A 19,827-nucleotide genomic window follows, 5' to 3' on the forward strand; every position below is an offset into this window, starting at 1 on the left:
TGACCAGACTTAACACCATGACTGACCAGAGAGGCCAGTTACTGACCAGACTTAACACCATGACTGACCAGAGAGGCCAGTTACTGACCAGACTTAACGACATGACTGAACAGAGAGACCAGTGTCAGACTAGTTATGATGAGTTACAGAGCAGACATGACAACCTGACCGAACTGACTGACCATTTGGACAAGTTTGAGACCAGACTTAACACCACGACTGACCAGAGAGGCCAGTTACTGACCAGACTTAACAACATGACTGACCAGAGAGGCCAGTTACTGACCAGACTTAACAACATGACTGACCAGAGAGGCCAGTTACTGACCAGACTTAACACCATGACTGAACAGAGAGGCCAGTTACTGACCAGACTTAACGACATGACAGAGAGACCAGTGTCAGACTACTGAGACTAGTTATGATGAGTTACAGAGCAGACATGACAACCGGACCGAACTGAAGAGGATTCTTTGTGGTCAGTGAGACGTCACTGTTTTTATTCATTCTTGTATCATGTTGAGCAGATGTACTGTAGCTGTTCTGCTGTTTGATACATTTACACTCTCCTCAATCCAACTATTTTAAATGCTATTATAAAATACAAACCTACCACACTGAGACCACCTGTTGTCAATTACACTATCCAGTTAAGATGGCTCCCCCTCTGTGGGTTCCTGTCTCTCCCTTGATTCTGACAGTAAGACTCTTTCTCAATAATGCCACTATGCCAACTTCTCTATTTTACTTCTCAATAAGGCCAACTTCTCTATTCTCTCTCTCACACAATAAACTATAAAGGTCATTGACCCTTTAAGTTCAACTAGGTCTTTCTGAAGGGTTCTACCTGGTGCAGAAAGGGTTCATTCTGCTGAGAAATAGCCTTCCTGCCCAGGTTCAAATCTGGTAAAGTATGAAATTCAAATGACTATAGTTGGGACTTCTTTATCTCTACCGCTAGCTGTTAGCATAAACCCCAGTTCCCAGTGCCAGCATACACGTTCACTTTAAAAGACAGTGTTTGCCCCCCCCCCCCCCCCACACACACACACACACTCGCCACACACACTCTAGTATCTTTGATTGATTGATTGATTGATTGAAATATTTATTAACAGTTTGCAGAATTACAGTACATTTCAAGCACAAACTCAATACAAAGACTGTTAACTGTGAGTGGACGACCCAATTAAGCATTACACTTGTTTACAAGAGGGCCCACCTTGTTCAATTCATCAAAACATTTAGAGACGTACAAATAGACACTTCTATATACCGGTAGTCAAAGAACAGAACAGGAATTCATCATAAAGGAGGTAAAAAGGGAAAAGAAACATATAGGGGAGAGCCTGGACGGTTGACGCCCATTTTACTAATTCCCTCCCTGCACAGAGATTAATTAATTTCAAGTAACCAAACTTTTTTGTGAACAAGATACACTTGTCCTCTCCCATTACCCACAGTGTTTTTTAATTTTGGTGAAACGAGTCGGACGCAATCGGCAAGTAAAGTGATCTCGCGCTCACTTCCGCACAGCGCTTTTGGCAGGACGAAAGCTGCATAGGGACAGGGCGAAAGGCACCCTCACATAAATCGTCCTAAATAAAGCTATTAAGTCATGTTTCTGGCATCTAACGCTCATTTATGCTTCAATACAGCCTACAACAAAATGAAAAGTGCCTATAGCCTACATAGGCCAGTGGTGGGGGTCCGTAGACTAAATGGGGGTCCGTAGACTAATGCATGTCAAACTGGGGGTCCTTGAAATGAAATCACTGCTATAGAGCTGTAAAAATAAATCTTCTCTGGCATATGAAGAAAAAAAAACAAAAACATAAACAATGCGTAAATGCGCAAGGATGCAGCTTTCGTCCTGACCTCGTCTGTTTGTTATGTTTTGCTAGCTAGCTCAAAGGCTAATGCATATTTTTCAATGGAATTTTCGCCTGGGGTTAACATACAGATCAGTCTAACAGATGAAATCCATTAACAATCGTCAGCAAATAAATACATCCGTACAAACAGAATACACTCAAATAGGCGATTTTGTAGTTATAGCGTGCAAAAACACAAAAGAGTCTGTATCTCGGTCAATCTTGGGCAGAAATTAAAAAAGAATTGTCTGCAGGGCTTTCGCGCGATGTGGAATCGAATGACATCACCGAAAATACGTGTCGAAAAAGTGTTGCATGGTATCCAGGCCGACGTGAAACCGTCCTACCCCACCAACCGACCAGGCTCTCTACAGTGAGGGGAAAAAAGGGTGGGCGGAGGGGGGGGGGGGGGGTTCAAGTCCGTTGCTCTCCCCAGGTTGGCGGAGGGTGTGTAGAGCCCAGGATCACATTAGATAATTGACACAGGGGTGAAAAGATGGGTTACAAAAATCGTGGGATAAAAATTATATATATAAAAAAATAAGTATGTTGGTACACGACGAGTCGACATGGACTTTCCACCACGTTTAGCCTTTGCACTTTCTTCGGATGCTTCTGCACTCTTCGCTAACTCATTTCACACAGCAGGGCTAACTGTCTAATTAATGGTTTCATTAATTAATTGACTCTTTTTTTTTGGGGGGGGGGGGGGGGGGGGGGGGGGCTTGCTGCTGAGTTGCAGAGGGCTGGGATTGATTGCCTTGATCAAACACTGGGGAAACTTGGGCTGGTTTGTGTTATGATGATTATTGTTGTTGGGATTGTCGTCATTATTATTATTATTATTCCATTTATGAATGAATGTACTCATTACTGTATACTAGAGGTTGCACTGAGAAACGCTTGTTTAAACCCGTCGGTACAAAAACATGTCTTGGAGCTGAAATGTAAATCATCCGAGGGCAGAGAGGGGGGGGGGGGGGGGGGGGGGGGACGTCCTACATACGGTTTTAAAGGCCTGACATTGAAATTTAAAAAATGTATTCTAAATCATGACAATTTTCTGAAAAACGTTTCTATATCAGTGGTGCTCAAATGAGCGGGCGGGGTCGACATATGCCCTTACTGAGCTGCATTCAAGACACCTGACTTGTGTCTGAACACAGCTTTGATGGATGTGTTGTCATCGTCCCAGTCTTACTGGGGGGGGGGGCCCCCAGTAAGACTCTTTCTCAATAATGACAACTTCTCTATTTTACTTCTCAATAAGGCCAACTTCTCTATTCTCTCTCTCACACAATAAACTATAAAGGTCATTGACCCTTTAAGTTCAACTAGGTGTTTCTGAAGGGTTCTCACTGCAAAAAATAATGAACTTAGCAAGAATTGCCAACTTATATCTAGCCATACTAGATTATTGATCTTGTTTTAATAATGATATACTAAACAAGAGAAAATTGTATAAGAGGATTAATATTGTTTTTAGAATATATTTATTTTTTCTCTTACTAAGTTATTAAATCTTCAATCAAATAATTGTACATGTACATCAAGCTAAAATTACTCTCTGAGAAAAGATTGCAGCCACAGTGTGACTTTTAAGACAATTTGTAGTTGTAAGTACTTATTTTAAGACTACCAAATAACTGCTTTCACATTACATATTGAAATGTTTCCAAACACTTCTGTTGTGTCAACATCACATTTAAGGCCTTTTCAGAAGGGCAGCGACTGACGTGCCTAGTGATTCATTTTCAGTGAGAGGCACAGCCCTGTGAAATTGTTGCGTTCATGCTCATTTTGTGCACACGCCTGCATAGACCGGCCTGGATTGTGTTGAGCTTTATTTTTATTTTTATGCTACGCGTCCCTTGCCCCTCATGAGCAGACTTGGAGTTGATCCAGGTGACAACGCCTGCATCACACACTCCCTGTCTGAAAGGACCTTTATTCATATGTAATTCAGTACCGATTGGCTTTCAAAGTGCAAGATCAGAGTACATGGAATAAAGGATAGCAAATTGAAACCATCCCATAACAGGAAAGTTTATCTAAATATAACATGTCAGTGGATCTCAATGTGGGGTTCGGGGACCCCCTATAGGGGTCCTTAAGGTTCCAGTTGGTCAAAATTAGTTACTGGTATTATAGGCTACTATAGAGCGTCGCAGTCCCGCCCCCTTGAGAGACCCGGAAAATAAATCACCGTTCATTTTCCTCATAGACTTTTCAAAAAGTATTTATTTAAAGACGTTTACGCCGCGGACAAAGCCAACTCTTGTCGTGACAAATCATGACAATAAACACAATGTTTTGGGCCAAACAAAGAATTAGAAAGTAGCAAAAAAGGGTTATAAAATACGGGGTTATTTTTGTACCCAACATGTATATTCATTTTTTATTCATTCATTGATTGATTGACTGATTGATTAAATAGGCCTACTTTATAAGAATGTAAAATATTAAAATTGACAGTAACCAGGATAATAGCAATTGACAAATTTACAATTTAGGCATTTAGCAGACGCTATCCCGAGTGATTTACAGTAAGCGTTTAAGTTCTGCAGAAATTGGCCTCATGGTGGCGCAACAACAGGCAGATGTGGGAAATGCAGGGCAAAGGTTTTGTCTTGGCCTCTAGGGAGTGAGCATGCAAAGTTGTACACAGATCGGTGCAATTATAGGTAAGATTCAAGAACATGAATTGGTCTGTTATAGCGCCACCATGAGTCCTCTTTTTTAAGTGGCATTTCTTCCTCTGCCTAGTGGTAATGTGTGTGCATAATTTCACGGAAATCGCACACTGTGTTCATGATTTGAGGCATTTTGTTCAAAACGGACAAATCTGCAGAACTTTGAAAGGCAATCTTAGCCAATGGCGATGGAATATGGGGACGCGGAGTGGTCTGTGTTGATCACATGACTATAGAGATGGTGTATACTGAGTTGCGTGATGTATGGATAAACTATGTACGAGTAATATAAAGAAATGTGTTTTGCAAAAGTCCGCCTCATGGTGGCGCTATAACAAGCTGTTGTGGAAAAATTGGTCAGAGGTTCGTCGTTGGCATCCAGGGAGTGTGTGTGGAAAGTTTGGCATCGGCAGCGCCAACGGTGCCGGAGATTAGCTGTACACACAGACGGACGGACGGAGTGCAAAACATACTCTCTCACCATGCCTTCGGCCTGGTGGAGACAATTAAACCCAAAAACTGTATACTGTATTTTTACAGGTCATTTTTCTGTTATAAGCCTATCTGTATAATATTTTTCTTACCATAGTTCCATATTACAATACATCAAAACAATAAACAATGATATTATTGCAGTCTTAATAAATATACTACCTTACTGTGAAAATAAATGTCCTTTTGACATTGCTATGAAAATTCCTGTCAAAATATTTAGGCCTGCTCATATTGTGTGCGTGCGTGCGTGCGTGCGTGCGTGGTGGTGGTGGTTGGTTGGTTGGGGGGGGGGGGGGGCTCTGCGCGGACAATGCGCATCTGACGTAGTGAGTAGTGACGTCACTTATCAGGAAGTGTTTGCATCGTTGGAAAAAGCCATAGGAAAAAGCCCGCGCAGGCTGCTGCAGCAGCAGTCCAGAGAGCAGTGAGAGGAGAGGAGGATAACCAAAAGGATTACTTTCAGTGTGCCATTACATTAAAAGGTTTGTGTTCATTTGTATTTGTCTATGCCACCAGACCACCACGTTGTTGTTGTCTACACAATACACATGCTGGAAGCTTCATTATCCCAGTAGCCTACCAAGCAAGCAACCTGTTTGCAGTGCTAACGAGCAACATGCTAACGTTTTGCTAACGCCAGTCAATGAGACATTGTGGTCTCAGCAAGCTGTTTAATGTAAACTTGCTGTTCTGTTGAAGTAGTAGTTTGGTTGGCATGTGTATTTCTGTTATGAAATATATGGAGAGGATGTTTCTGGATCTAAATGCTACATATATAAGCTACTCAAATACAACCAGAGTACTACTGTGTCCTTCATGGCTATTATACCATAAGTGCAACACTAACATTTCCCCAGCTTTAGCATTAGTTGTTTATTCCGGTAGTCAACATGGCAAACATAGTGCTACATTAACAATGAACAAATGCATTCAGTGGTTTCTACTTTGTAGCAACCATGAGCTCACTGTGTTGGCTATTTGTTAAAATAGTTGAATAAATTACCCTAGCAGTGGTGTTCAAGGCATGCAAACATTTTTCTAAAACTTGTTTGTTTCTATATCAGTGATGCTCAAACTATTTCATATCAAGGACCCCCAGAATGATATGTATTTGGCCAACGACCCCCATTTGAAAATATGTTTTTCCAGGGACCCCCAGAAGCAAATATTTGAGTCAAAAATAGCTCATATCTAGCCCGTTTCCGGACCCCCCGGGTTGAGCTCCTTTGGACCCCTAACCCGTAGGGTCCGGTATCACCGGCTTCAAGCGACATGGGATGCAATCTGATTTACCCTGACTTACCCCTGTGCTGCGGTGTGGGTGTCACGCTGACATATTCCAAAAGAACCATATGAACGCTATAGGAGACAACGAACCTTCTGACCCCCCCCGCGAACGGCTCAGAAGGGAAGTATTTTTAATGTTTGTACGACCGTTTTGGCAGCTCTGAAATTCTCTCTTGTTGACATCCCATTGTACCGCCTCCAGCATCTCGGTTGGCTAGCTGCGCCTCCCTACGCGCCTCGTAGGCGCAGCTAGCCAACCGAGATGTCAACAAGGAGGGACACAAGAGAGAATTTCAGAGCTGCCAAAACGGTCGTACAAACATTAAAAATACTTAACGGCTTCTGAGCCGTTCACGGGGGGGGGGTCAGAAGGTTCGTTGTCTCCTATAGCGTTCATATGGTTCTTTTGGAATATGTCAGCGTGACACCCACACCGCAGCACAGGGCTAAGTCAGGGTAAATCAGATTGCATCCCATGTCGCTTGAAGTCGATGATAAGGAACCCTACGTAAAGTCATCAAAATGTCAGAAACTTTAACGTAGGGTTCCTAAAGGAGCTAGCTCATATCATGCTATGAGCCGAGTGCCGCGCTATGAGCTTGTAGATCTGCTATTTTTTTTTACAGCTAAAAATTTAAATAATGTTTAAAGTGGTTAAACACTATAAGGCAACACAAATTCAGGTCTAAAGTGCTTTGTTTTTTTGTTTTGTTTTTTAAGATCAATGGATGGCTTTGTCAGAGACACTACACAGTAGCAGCTGACATACCTTATTGATAGTCTTTAAGGTATAACTATTTTCTAGGGATGTGCCGATGAGACATTTTGGTCGATATCCGATATAATTAATTGCTGTTATGGCCGATATTACCAATGTCTTATGACCTCTTTCTGTATTGAATAATTATAATAACTTTGTCCATAATGAAAAATACATGTAACAGCCTGGGTATCTGTACTGCAGGCTTAGACAAGTCTGATTTAACTTTAATGCCTTTTTTATTTAATATTGTGAGCTTGTAGATCTGTTCGAGCTGTTACTCTGGTCTTGTTTAGCTGTAAAGACAATCAGACCGATCAAATCAATGCAGATTAATAATAAAAACAACTAGAATCGACCGATGTGTTTGGCGATTAATCTCCCATCATTACTATTTTCATATTCACAGCAGTGGCTCAGGGGTAGAGTGGGCAGTAGAGCAGCCTGATGGGAACCGTGAGGTTCCCAGTTTGATCCAGGGCTCCCCCAGAGTTGGTGTCGAAGTGTCCTAGAGCAAGATGATTTGTGACGGTACCTACCCATTCAGTGTTACTGAAACTTTTTTATTCTAATACATTCCATGCAATTTGCCCTATATGTTTTGCTTTCTGACATTTACCTATTTGCTAGAAATAATCACTTTACCCCTTTGCACAACACATGTACCAGTACCACATGTAGTTTTATGCTGATCCCCCGTTTGCTGCAGACAATGCTACAGCCATTATACTGGGGTGCGACACATGTTTTACTTAATCTAGTTTGACTCTGCTGGTAATTTTAGTTTTTCTGTGTTTACAGTACTACCTCTGAGACCAAAAAGGCCCAGACTACATCTTTGTTTCAGGGATTCCCTGCTTGGACGACTCAAGCATTGGAATCGTGTGTAATTAACATTTTCTAGAGGAATTTATGCTAAAACAGTCAGCTTGACATAATATAATTCATCTTCCAGCACCAGAGTACTGGACGTCTGTGCGTTTTTATGCCCGGTGTCATCAGACGGTTAAGATAAGAGAGACAAACCCTGTTCTAGCCACATCTTCTGGTCACACTGTAAAAATTAAAATGTGCCTTATCTGTATTCACCAATGATTTTCATTTCTTTACAGGGAATCCGGTACACCCCAGGATGGGGCAAATACCCATCTGCTGGATTCCTCGAACAGAGGCTTCGGAACACCATAAAGGGGCTGAGAAAGAGGCTGAGGTCACAGAGCACACAGCAGACACCGCCACAAAGTAATGAACGTGGTGATCATAGGACACGCATACCAGGTAATTGTTGGAACTGAATTCATTGTTGAAGCATTAGAGCCATATAATCATTGGTAATATTGTGTATTTTCTTTTATAGACTCTACCATATTGGATGAAAAAGCCATATTGCTTTAAGAATGGTTGAGAAACAATTTGCAGCTCCTCAGCCTGGTGGAGCAAAACATGCAGGAAACGGCAGTGTACAGGTCAGTAGGAATGCACTGAGGATACTAGCTGCAGCACTCATCAAATGTAATTTTGCCTATGCATGTGCCTCATGGTAGTGTAGTAATCTGTAGTAGTTTAGATTGTAATTACGTTGATGTACTACACTGTAGCACATCGTCATTACAATCTGAACTACTACAGACCTCCCAAAATAAACTAATTGGACTACTTCTACACCTCACACCTATAGCATAACCACCTCTGCTCATTATGTTAGGGTGGGATGGCAGAGTACAGCAACTTGCAATGGGCCTGGTCTACAAGATACTCAGGGGACCAGTGCCCGCATGTACCTGTTGTACTACTTCAAAGGCACAAAAATGGCTATCAATAAAGTGCAACTCCTTACCTTCCCTCAAAACTGCCATAAAAGATCACCTGTCTGCAATTGCCCTGAGGACATTTTGTGTTATCCTTTTAACATTCTTGTACAATTGCACTGCTGTACTTTCTGCAAAATGTAGAAAAAAGGGCCAAGTTGATAAGGGGAAACAAGGGTGCAGGAGATTGGCCAAGAGTTCCCACATCTATCCACTCCAGGCATGGTAAGTTACAAAGAAGTTTACATATGAGTGCATATAACGATATGTTATAACAATTGCATTGTTATAATAATCTTTTATCAGTATGTCAGCTGACACATTTGATTTTGTTTTCCTCCATTTGATTTTTTTTAAAGATTGAACGGATCTTGCATGGAGAGGCTGGGCCAAAAACTCCTGACACAAACGTTCCTGTACCTGGCAAGATGCAAATGGAAAATAACCTCCTCTCTTGATGGATTAACACACGGTAATATATTGTTATATTGTACAGCAGACTATGCAAATGGATATTTTAGCAGGTGTTTTATTGTGTTACTAAATGACATAATCACAGATATGCCATGCCACATTAATACATATTGATATAAAATTGTCTTCCTACAGTTTTGGGGGAACAGCTACCGACACTGCTTCTGCCAACAGTGTACAAAGTTGGGAGAAAAGTGTACCAGCACGCTATCGAGGAGTCCAACTTGGTGTTCGACCATAAGCCTGTAAGTTCCTCTGCATATCTAAATGGAAATGTTATTAATTTTAACCGCTTGAACCCAGCATCAATATTCTCAAAGATTTGGTGTAGATGGGAAAACCGTGCCAGCTCCAAGTGCAGTGCCAAGCCATGTCCAGTTGAAGTGGTTAAGAATGTGCCTGACTGCCTGTTATAGAATTATTCAGAAAATGTATTTCTGAACATGTACTGTATAAGACTGCAATCAGTGAACACCATTATCTTGCTTATACCCTTTGCTTTTCGACAGTCTTTTACATTGGTCCATGTATCTTTTTTGTTTGTCTTTCTCAGGTTGGAACAAACTTGGTGCTACCTCCATCAGGCGACGGCGTCAAGACCGTACCCATATATTCTGTCACCATCTCCTTCATCAGGACCTCAGAGGGGTCCTTGAAATTAGGAGGTTTGATAACGAAATGCATCTTTACAGAGGGGATCCTTAACGGTCAGTTGCTCAGAGTCAATGCCCACATCTATGGGTGAAATATTGTAATGCTCAGTGCCTATTGCATTTTGACAACATTCATAACAGTGATCTGTCTACCAAATTGTCTATTATCAGAGACCTTGAAACCTGATTTACCGGTAGTTGTTACCATTGAGACTAAGCCACTTAACATATGACTGCATGTGGTATGCCAGCAATCCCCCAAAAATCTAAAATTTACTCTAATATACATACTCCGTATTTTGTACTGCTTAGCCAAGACCCAATTCCTTCTCAAAATGCAATATGCACTGAACATCCCATTTTTGTACAACTTCAAAAATGTCTGTAAATCACTTGTGAACTATAATCCATGTTATGAATGTTAAGTTTAGATGGCCACTGTTTGATTACAAAAATCAAAGCATGCACATGTTAACGGGCCAAGAGAAATAATTTGAGCAGGGATGTAATGTCGCCACTTAATTCAATTTCAATTCACTTATAGCACCTTTAAGCCAGTGGTTCTCAACATGTGGGCCATTGCAAGTGGGACCCAAATGAACTGTGGCAAAACACATTTTAAAACATTTATATAAAACATATATTTTAATAATCAATCAAATTGTTACAAAGAAACCTGCACCTGGCCACTTATGCTCCAGAGCATCAGATGGATGCTCTGGAGCCCATAGTCTGGAAAAGGTTGAGAACCACTGCATAAAGCACTTATGTAAAGAGCACTTTGTTTTTGTATTAACATTTAATAAATGTTGAAAAAGTAAATTATGCCTTAATTTCTTTAATGTGAATGCCTTTAGGATTTTAAGACAGAAAAGCTCATGACAACCCTAGAATGAAGAAGAATCACCTTTTAATAGCACTTGTTTTAAGATCATTTCACCTCAATTAAGTAAAATTACCTGTGGAAGAAGAACTGACAAGCTAGTTTTGAGTGTATTATAATTAATACAGTGCTTGGGATAAGTTTTTACAACTTATTTGAAGGTATTTACAAGCTAGGTATGAGAACATTTGACTTGATGCAGTGCTTGGGATGAGTTTTAACCACTCATTTTAAGGGATTTGCAAGCTAGTTTTGAGTCCATTTCACTTGATGCAGTGCTTGGGATGAGTTTTAACCACTGATTTGAAGAGCTTTGTAAGCTAGTTTTGAGTTGATCTGACTTATTCCAGTGCTTGGAATTAAGTATTAATCACTTATATAAAGAATTCCCTCCTTCACTAATGCCTAGACATTTGTTCTAAATACAAGAATTCTTACCAAGTACGATTCTCTTACTGCACTGGCAGATTATTTCACTTGTTTTTAGTCCATTTCCTCTCAATTTTTTTTTTCTTATATTGAGACTGTTTTTTTTTGCATTGACCTGGTGCAGAGCTGTCCTTCAGAGGGTCAGCACTTATACAAACTGCCTTGACCCTGACCCCGACCTTGACCCCGACCTTGACCCCGACAGCCTACAGTCCAATACATTGTCTTAGTATAAAAGTGTGAAAAGAGACTCTTCAAAGAATTTAATACAATAATTAAAACAGCCTTTCTTTCACATCATGAGAATGAAACAATACAAGGAAGAATCATTTAGGAATGCTTAAACATTCTGCTGAGAAATAGCCTTCCTGCCCAGGTTCAAATCTGGTAAAGTATGAAATTCAAATGACTATAGTTGGGACTTCTTTGTCTCTACCGCTAGCTGTTAGCATAAACCCCAGTTCCCAGTGCCAGCATACACGTTCACTTTAAAAGACAGTGTTTGCCCCCCCCCCACACACACACACACACACACACACACACACACACACACACTCGCCACACACACTCTAGTATCTTTGATTGATTGATTGATTGAAATATTTATTAACAGTTTGCAGAATTACAGTACATTTCAAGCACAAACTCAATACAAAGACTGTTAACTGTGAGTGGACGACCCAATTAAGCATTACACTTGTTTACAAGAGGGCCCACCTTGTTCAATTCATCAAAACATTTAGAGACGTACAAATAGACACTTCTATATACCGGTAGTCAAAGAACAGAACAGGAATTCATCATAAAGGAGGTAAAAAGGGAAAAGAAACATACAGTGAGGGGGAAAAAAGGGTGGGCGGTGAGGGGGGGGTTCAAGTCCGTTGCTCTCCCCAGGGTGGCGGAGGGTGTGTAGAGCCCAGGATCACATTAGATAATTGACACAGGGGTGAAAAGATGGGTTACAAAAATCATGGGATAAAAATTATATATAAAAAAAAAATAGTATGTTGGACGTCCTACATACGGTTTTAAAGGCCTGACATTGACATTTAAAAAATGTATTCTAAATCATAACAATTTTCTGAAAAACGTTTCTATATCAGTGGTGCTCAATATTTCATGTCAAGGACCCCAAAGATTATATGTAATCGGCCGCCGACCCCCATCTGAACATATGTTGTCCCAGGGACCCTCCTCCCAGAAGCAAAGATTTGAGTTAAAAAACTATATATACTGTACTCAAAGATTTGAGGCACATTTAACGATTTTTCAAAAGTAGCAGACCTACAAGCTCGTAGCGCGGCACTCGGTGCCGCGCTACGAGCTTGTAGATCTGCTATTTTTCAATAGCTAAATTATAGCTTAAAACACGGGTTCCCGCCCAAAATGGGTTAAAACGTGACTAGTTAGTGTTGTATGGATCATTGGTGATGGAAGACCTAAGTAAATTAATAATAATAATAATAATAGTTAGTGCAACCCCTACTGTGTACCATGTTGGTTGTGGTCAGCACTTTACTAACTGTACTGTAACCCTGAAGGTTCTGTCACTGAGCACCGTTTGAGAGCTTTGTAAAGGTGGCGTAAGGGTTCTATTAAGAAAATGAATAAGGGCCTTTCTCGAGCCCACCCTTCTCCCACTGTTTATATTGTGTTTAGTTTCCAAGATGGCCGCAGCACCAGGAGGGGGTGGGGCGGAGGTGAGCGGGCGGGGTCGACATATGCCCTTACTGAGCTGCATTCAAGACACCTGACTTGTGTCTGAACACAGCTTTGATGGATGTGTTGTCATCGTCCCCCGTCCCCCCTGAGAAATATGATGTGTTGCGACAGTTGCGTACGTGCATGTGAAGAGGGTCAATGCGTGTGTCTCTCCCTTGATTCGGACAGTAAGACTCTTTCTCAATAATGCCACTATGACAACTTCTCTATTTTACTTCTCAATAAGGCCAACTTCTCTATTCTCTCTCTCACACAATAAACTATAAAGGTCATTGACCCTTGAGTTCAACTAGGTCTTTCTGAAGGGCTTTCTTTCACATCATGAGAATGAAACAATACAAGGAAGAATCATTTAGGAATGCTTAAACATTCTGCTGAGAAATAGCCTTCCTGCCCAGGTTCAAATCTGGTAAAGTATGAAATTCAAATGACTATAGTTGGGACTTCTTTGTCTCTACCGCTAGCTGTTAGCATAAACCCCAGTTCCCAGTGCCAGCATACACGTTCACTTTAAAAGACAGTGTTTGCCCCCCCCCCCCCCCACACACACACACACACACACACACACACACACACACACTCGCCACACACACTCTAGTATCTTTGATTGATTGATTGATTGAAATATTTATTAACAGTTTGCAGAATTACAGTACATTTCAAGCACAAACTCAATACAAAGACTGTTAACTGTGAGTGGACGACCCAATTAAGCATTACACTTGTTTACAAGAGGGCCCACCTTGTTCAATTCATCAAAACATTTAGAGACGTACAAATAGACACTTCTATATACCGGTAGTCAAAGAACAGAACAGGAATTCATCATAAAGGAGGTAAAAAGGGAAAAGAAACATACAGTGAGGGGGAAAAAAGGGTGGGCGGTGAGGGGGGGGTTCAAGTCCGTTGCTCTCCCCAGGGTGGCGGAGGGTGTGTAGAGCCCAGGATCACATTAGATAATTGACACAGGGGTGAAAAGATGGGTTACAAAAATCGTGGGATAAAAATTATATATAAAAAAAAAATAGTATGTTGGACGTCCTACATACGGTTTTAAAGGCCTGACATTGGAATTTAAAAAATGTATTCTAAATCATAACAATTTTGTGAAAAACGTTTCTATATCAGTGGTGCTCAATATTTCATGTCAAGGACCCCAAAGATTATATGTAATCGGCCGCCGACCCCCATCTGAACATATGTTGTCCCAGGGACCCCCCCAGAAGCAAAGATTTGAGTTAAAAAACTATATATACTGTACTCAAAGATTTGAGGCACATTTAACGATTTTTCAAAAGTAGCAGACCTACAAGCTCGTAGCGCGGCACTCGGTGCCGTGCTATGAGCTTGTAGATCTGCTATTTTTCAATAGCTAAATTATAACATAATGCTTAAAACACGGGTTCCCGCCCAAAATGGGTTAAAACGTGACTAGTTAGTGTCGTATGGATCATTGGTGATGGAAGACCTAAGTAAATTAATAATAATAATAGTTAGTGCAACCCCTACTGTGTACCATGTTGGTTGTGGTCAGCACTTTACTAACTGTACTGTAACCCTGAAGGTTCTGTCACTGAGCACCGTTTGAGAGCTTTGTAAAGGTGGCGTAAGGGTTCTATTAAGAAAATGAATAAGGGCCTTTCTCGAGCCCACCCTTCTCCCACTGTTTATATTGTGTTTAGTTTCCAAGATGGCCGCAGCACCAGGAGGGGGTGGGGCGGAGGTGAGCGGGCGGGGTCGACATATGCCCTTACTGAGCTGCATTCAAGACACCTGACTTGTGTCTGAACACAGCTTTGATGGATGTGTTGTCATCGTCCCCCGTCCCCCCTGAGAAATATGATGTGTTGCGACAGTTGCGTACGTGCATGTGAAGAGGGTCAATGCGTGTGTCTCTCCCTTGATTCGGACAGTAAGACTCTTTCTCAATAATGCCACTATGACAACTTCTCTATTTTACTTCTCAATAAGGCCAACTTCTCTATTCTCTCTCTCACACAATAAACTATAAAGGTCATTGACCCTTGAGTTCAACTAGGTCTTTCTGAAGGGCTTTCTTTCACATCATGAGAATGAAACAATACAAGGAAGAATCATTTAGGAATGCTTAAACATTCTGCTGAGAAATAGCCTTCCTGCCCAGGTTCAAATCTGGTAAAGTATGAAATTCAAATGACTATAGTTGGGACTTCTTTGTCTCTACCGCTAGCTGTTAGCATAAACCCCAGTTCCCAGTGCCAGCATACACGTTCACTTTAAAAGACAGTGTTTGCCCCCCCCCCCCCCCCCCCCCACACACACACACACACACACACACTCGCCACACACACTCTAGTATCTTTGATTGATTGATTGATTGAAATATTTATTAACAGTTTGCAGAATTACAGTACATTTCAAGCACAAACTCAATACAAAGACTGTTAACTGTGAGTGGACGACCCAATTAAGCATTACACTTGTTTACAAGAGGGCCCACCTTGTTCAATTCATCAAAACATTTAGAGACGTACAAATAGACACTTCTATATACCGGTAGTCAAAGAACAGAACAGGAATTCATCATAAAGGAGGTAAAAAGGGAAAAGAAACATACAGTGAGGGGGAAAAAAGGGTGGGCGGTGAGGGGGGGGTTCAAGTCCGTTGCTCTCCCCAGGGTGGCGGAGGGTGTGTAGAGCCCAGGATCACATTAGATAATTGACACAGGGGTGAAAAGATGGGTTACAAAAATCGTGGGATAAAAATTATATATCAAAAAAAAATAGTATGTTGGACGTCCTACATACGGTTTTAAAGGCCTGACATTGGAATTTAAAAAATGTATTCTAAATCATAACAATTTTGTGAAAAACGTTTCTATATCAGTGGTGCTCAATATTTCATGTCAAGGACCCCAAAGATTATATGTAATCGGCCGCCGACCCCCATCTGAACATATGTTGTCCCAGGGACCCTCCTCCCAGAAGCAAAGATTTGAGTTAAAAAACTATATATACTGTACTCAAAGATTTGAGGCACATTTAACGATTTTTCAAAAGTAGCAGACCTACAAGCTCGTAGCGCGGCACTCGGTGCCGTGCTATGAGCTTGTAGATCTGCTATTTTTCAATAGCTAAATTATAACATAATGCTTAAAACACGGGTTCCCGCCCAAAATGGGTTAAAACGTGACTAGTTAGTGTCGTATGGATCATTGGTGATGGAAGACCTAAGTAAATTAATAATAATAATAGTTAGTGCAACCCCTACTGTGTACCATGTTGGTTGTGGTCAGCACTTTACTAACTGTACTGTAACCCTGAAGGTTCTGTCACTGAGCACCGTTTGAGAGCTTTGTAAAGGTGGCGTAAGGGTTCTATTAAGAAAATGAATAAGGGCCTTTCTCGAGCCCACCCTTCTCCCACTGTTTATATTGTGTTTAGTTTCCAAGATGGCCGCAGCACCAGGAGGGGGTGGGGCGGAGGTGAGCGGGCGGGGTCGACATATGCCCTTACTGAGCTGCATTCAAGACACCTGACTTGTGTCTGAACACAGCTTTGATGGATGTGTCTGACTAGATTCTGACTTATGGAGGCTTGAAAATCCTCCTTTCAACTGCTTTGCACTGTGAATTTATTTGCAATCCCATAGTTCAGGGGTGGGCAACTTTGACGATGGAGAGGGCCACTATATTTCCACACTTACTCCCTAGGGCCATATATTACTGTCGTAGCAAAAATAGCCGATCGTTTTGAGCTTGTAGATCGGCTATTTTTGCTATATTCGAATGGAAATCCTGAATTTTTGCTATTTTTGAATTGGAATCCTGAAAATTAACATTAACATGTCATTTCAAATGCCTTTAATTATACTTGTGTTGAGCAATGAGCTACTAATTTAGACTGAAGTAATTAAAGCGGGTCATGTTTGCATGTTGTGGAATTGTAAACAGCTGAAACCAATATTATAATCAGTATTCTGACATTAACCTGAGGGCCACATTAAGTGAAGGTGGGGGCCGCATGTGGCCCCCGGGCCGCCAGTTGCCCACCCCTGCTTGGAACGGTGGGGCGTTGCTATAGGAACCAGACCCGTAGGCCTCAACCATTATATAGACGGAGTATACGTTGGGGTACGTATATATATATATATATATATATATATATGGACTTGGGGGAAAAAAGAGTTAAATGTATCATTTACATAGTGTACTAGTCCATATCTTACGGGCAATATCTTCATGGAAATCCCTCCAGAGTGGAACACCTACTGTATTATGTTTACAATGAGGCTTAATGTCATGTCAAGTCATCATTAGACATCATGTTGTCTGTTCTGTTTGTGTTCTGTTTATTTCTGTCAATCCAGAATAACAATAAAGAAACACTGAGGGCTCCAATGCTCCAAAGTGCCTTATTGCACTGTAGTGAGGGGCCTAGGGGACGATCTGTAGTGTAGCGAGGGGCCTAGGGGACGGACGAGGCCCCCAGAGCAGGATCTGTAGTGTAGTGAGGGGCCTAGGGGACGGACGAGGCCCCCAGAGCAGGATCTGTAGTGTAGCGAGGGGCCTAGGGGACGGACGAGGCCCCCAGAGCAGGATCTGTAGTGTAGCGAGGGGCCTAGGGGACGATCTGTAGTGTAGTGAGGGGCCTAGGGGACGGACGAGGCCCCCAGAGCAGGATCTGTAGTGTAGCGAGGGGCCTAGGGGACGGACGAGGCCCCCAGAGCAGGATCTGTAGTGTAGCGAGGGGCCTAGGGGACGGACGAGGCCCCCAGAGCAGGATCTGTAGTGTAGCGAGGGGCCTAGGGGACGGACGAGGCCCCCAGAGCAGGATCTGTAGTGTAGCGAGGGGCCTAGGGGACGGACGAGGCTCCCAGAGCAGGATTTGTAGTGTAGCGAGGGGCCTAGGGGACGGACGAGGCCCCCAGAGCAGGATCTGTAGTGTAGCGAGGGGCCTAGGGGACGGACGAGGCCCCCAGAGCAGGATCTGTAGTGTAGCGAGGGGCCTAGGGGACGGACGAGGCCCCCAGAGCAGCATCATGATTAGTTAACGTTTTAATAGGCTATTTAAACATGGCACTTTATGCCATTCTGAGCATAAATACCACTAATAACCCCATGCACGTGCACCGTGGATTAACATGTAGTTTCTACAATGAGAGGCCTATGGATGCTAGCTAACGGAGGCCAAAAAAGGGTAATGTTTTTTAATCAAATCTCGTGTTTCTCGTGGATGGCTCTGATGGAATTGATAACTTTCCACGAGATATCTCGTGGATAGCACGGAATGGGTTAAAGTGACTGACGTTTGGAGTACAATGCTCTTCCTCAGTGTCTGTTATAGTCACTCAACACCACAATGCTCTTCCTCAGTGTCTGTTATAGTCACTCAACACCACAATGCTCTTCCTCAGTGTCTGTTATAGTCACTCAACACCACAATGCTCTTCCTCAGTGTCTGTTATAGTCACTCAACACCACAATGCTCTTCCTCAGTGTCTGTTATAGTCACTCAACACCACAATGCTCTTCCTCAGTGTCTGTTATAGTCACTCAACACCACAATGCTCTTCCTCAGTGTCTGTTATAGTCACTCAACACCACAATGCTCTTCCTCAGTGTCTGTTATAATCACTCAACACCACAATGCTCTTCCTCAGTGTCTGTTATAATCACTCAACACCACAATGCTCTTCCTCAGTGTCTGTTATAGTCGCTCAACACCTGCCCAAGTTTGGGTTGGGGATGTGCATGTCTTTGTTGTGAATTTCCTCAGCAAGGATGCCGGTGGATTGACACATATTATGGGTCAATCCACCTGATTGGCTGGAAGCAGTGCAATTTCACCACATCCTCATCCTCTCTCAAACTTCCTCTCTTGTGACATGTGTTCCATCAAGCTGTATAAGGAGAGCAGTCTGAAAACCCACTACAATATCTGAAGACGTGTACACCTCAACTGGAGTCAATTCAACTCAGAAACTCAACTCAACTCAGAAATTCAACTGAACTCAACCTAAAATGTCTGAAGACATCTACACCACACCAGAACCGACCGACGACACTTATGAAACCCTCAGTGTTTCTGTCCCTGAGAACACAGCACGGCATGGAGGTATAGAACTAACCGTCTACGAAAACCTCCGAGGTTCTGACCCTGGGAACACAGCACAGCATGGAGGTAAAAACAAAGAATACTATTACTACTACTACTACTACTACTACTACTACTACTACTAAGTACTACTACTACTACTACTACTACTAATAATAATAATAATACAATGATTTAAGTAACACATCTATCAATCTTACGCAATAGCAGTTGTCGGCGCAGCCACATCACAGAGCCTCTCTTGGTGCAGGCACATCACAGAGCCTCTCTTGTCAATGCTTTATTGGATGTGTTTAATGGAATTCGCTTTTATTCACATGCGCAACACAATACATGTGCTCTGCCTTAATGTATACAATAATAGTGAAAATGTGTCTGATGTTTACATTCAGGATTTAAGAAGAATGTCTTCAAAGCTGTTGCAGCGTGTGTGGGGCTGCTCCTATTGGCTGGCATCATTGTCCTGGTCATACTCAGTGAGTAGCATTTTATAAACACTACTGTATCTTTATGTCTCATATTTGAGTCAGGAATAGTTTGATTGATTGATTGATTGATTGATTGATTGAATACTTTAACAGTTTGCCAAAAAGAGCACAGAAAAGTACAGTTCAATACAAAGTCTGATTAGGATTTGGTGTGTATCTGTGGATG

General features: G+C 42.0%; 1 long non-coding RNA gene across 1 annotated transcript; it reads left to right on the plus strand.

Annotated features, from left to right (window-relative positions):
• The first annotated feature begins 5,500 nt into the window (after positions 1-5,500).
• On the plus strand, positions 5,501-8,575 carry LOC306920018. The gene is made up of 4 exons (XR_013789601.1): positions 5,501-5,544; positions 7,519-7,640; positions 8,222-8,387; positions 8,467-8,575. It is a non-coding gene; the product is annotated as an uncharacterized lncRNA (long non-coding RNA).
• Positions 8,576-19,827: the final 11,252 nt, after the last annotated feature.

The sequence above is a fragment of the Electrona antarctica genome, assembly GCF_951216825.1.
Source record: "Electrona antarctica genome assembly, chromosome: 3".
Classification (NCBI taxonomy): Eukaryota; Metazoa; Chordata; class Actinopteri; order Myctophiformes; family Myctophidae; genus Electrona; species Electrona antarctica.